Genomic DNA, 2685 nt, shown 5'->3' with positions numbered 1-2685 from the left:
CCCTCATTTTACAGATGGGAAAACCAGGTACAGAAAAGTAACTTCCCAAGGTCACTCAAGAGGCGAGAGCTATGATTTGAACATCTGGCAATGGGGCTTCTGAGTCTGGGTTCTCAGCTGTTGTCTCTTTGGCGTCCCCCAGAGCGAAGCCATTTTTACCATAGTACGTTTCTTTTTTCTTTTCTTTCTTTCTTTCTTTCTTTCTTTCTTTCTTTCTTTCTTTCTTTCTTTCTTTCTTTCTTTTTTTTTTATCAGTCCCCTGATGCTCTTGTGAGACTGTACAGAAAAGCCTTTCATAAAGAGTTGATTTTTAAGGTTGAGGTTTTCTGATAGGGGTGTTGTCCCAATCTTAACAGCCACATTTACCTTAAGGGGAGTCCTAGGCTAATCTAAAAGGCTAGCATGAGATATTCCGTGTTCTTTTGATTCAGCTTAATTCGAGGCAAAACACTTTCTGAACCTGGCCCCTAAATCTTTGGCTGCACCTTGCAGGGCACTAATGTCAACAATGTTGCCAGTGGGTGACTTGGGAAGAGTAGAAAAACCAGTCTTCATTTGCTTTGAGGGCCAGCTAGTTTTGGTAAATTCTGCTAAAGTTCAGGAGACCTGGGTGGTAGCTCTTTTTCTGCCTACAGTAAGTAGCTCAGAGAACTTGAGCCTTCCAACCTGATTTCTTCCCTTATGGCTTGTGGAATAGGCCTAGCAACGCTTTCTGTGAAGATTAAACGACAACACGTTTTGAAGACCATAAGACATACATAACTGGCAGCTACTGTCAGTTTTACCAGGAAAAGCATCTTTCAAAAGTTAGATGGTTTTCTCTGGCTATGAAAAGAAATTTGGTTTTGTTTTTACTGGAGCTTGTCTCCAAATGTGAGGACAGGAGCTGTCATTAATGTGGAGTGCACTTGACCATGGAGCAAGATCAAATTTAAAACTTTTTAAATTTGCAATAAAATAGCTAACGAAGGCAACAACACATACCCTAATGTTCACATTCAGTTTTCAGGTTCTTGGAAGGCAGACCTCAAAGTCCAGGATCAAGCCCAATCAAGATTGGATTTCTAGCATGGTTCCTACCTGCCTTTCACAGAGGAGTAAAAGAATCTTCATAGGCAAAAGACCTCGGTTCAAGCTCTCTATATACTCTTTGATGCTTGGGCAGGCCTATCTCTCAGGATTTGGGGGGAAGAATAAGGCTCAGCCAAAAAAGAGGGGCTTAGTAGGTGCCAGTTACCTTGTGTTGTAATAAAATGTTTCTCTGGGCTCCCGAGTCCCCATTACATACACCTCCTCAATGTTGCAAAAAGCCCCCTGACTCAGAATGTGATGATTGTGCCACATGACAACTTCATCATCCTCTTAATCACTCCTTGGTCACTCAGCCAATCTCTGATTTGGGCCATTCATCGGTTTTTGCTTCCTGTGCTTTTCAGAAACCTTGGTGTAACAAGCACATGGTCTAACTTTGAGGGAATATCTTAACAGACATCTACAAATGTAGCAAACAAAACAAAACCCCTAAACTGTTGAATTGTTATATGAGAGCCATAGCCCTTCAGAGCTGATATTCTCAACCTTCTTAATTGTAAGTAGATACATGGGTATGTGGTAATGGGTAAAGTGATTTGACCAGGAATCTATTCTAGGAACCCAAAGGTTAGGTCCGTACTGTGGTGCACAGGAGAGATGGTGGGAGTAGCAGAGGCGGGAGGGGACCTGGTTAAATAGATTAGGCAAAAATAATTCGGCGTTACCGGCGGCCTTTCCTTTTCCTTTTTTTTTTTTTTTTAAGCTCCTATTTCCGAGACAAAGGCAATATAACCTAATTCAGCATTTCCTGAAATTGCCAGATGCTAAGAATCGCCCAAGAGCACTTGTTACACACAATTCCCAGGACCCTCCCCATTGGCATTTGCTAGGTCTAGTATAAGATCTGGGAATATGTGTTTTACAATTACAGTGCGCGATTCTTACAAATTAGGGTGTTCTGATAAGAGAATTCAGGATACCTTTTTGTGTCGTCGGGAGCTACCAGTAGTATCCCACCCCCACCGTAAACAACCATCTTCTTAAAAACCGTGCCCGTGCAATGCAAAAGTAGCTCCTTTTATAAGGAAATGTCCCTTTCCCTCCTCTTCCTTACGTCTTTTAACTGGCACCATCCCTAACCTAGGGCTGGAGTGGCTTTCTCCGGTCCCAGCCAGGCGGGAGACAAGCTCTACCCAAAGCCCGGCGGGCTGGGGGCCAAGTCTCTGTCCGGCGTCCGACTGGTGCTCCCGTGCAGCGCTCCCATTGGCTGGAAGTTTTCTCGCTAGTAGCCCGAGCGGCCTCTACTCGCCACGCCAGCCCATCTGGACTCCGACCGCCCAGGGGGCGGGACGGGAGGATGGGGCGGGGCCCCGAGGGCGGGGCGGGAGGATGGGGCGGGGCCTCACGGCGCTGCGGAAGTCCGGGCGGCCTATGGCGCGGGAGGGAGTCCCCGGCCGCGCCCCACGAGGCCGGGCCGGGCCGGGCCAATCCCGGGCGACTGGGCGGGCGAACGCGGGGCCGGGCCGGCCGGCCCGAGGAACTGGGGGTGGGGGACAATGGGCCGGTTCCTGGTGCGTCACGGGGGAGTTCCTTAAAGGGGAAGTGAGCGGGGCTACGGGGCGGGTGCGGGGTGCGGTGGTCCGCGGGGGAGGT

Source organism: Ursus maritimus, unplaced genomic scaffold, assembly GCF_017311325.1.
Source record: "Ursus maritimus isolate PB19 unplaced genomic scaffold, ASM1731132v1 scaffold_14, whole genome shotgun sequence".
Classification (NCBI taxonomy): Eukaryota; Metazoa; Chordata; class Mammalia; order Carnivora; family Ursidae; genus Ursus; species Ursus maritimus.
Note: the sequence above shows the minus strand (reverse complement) of the source record.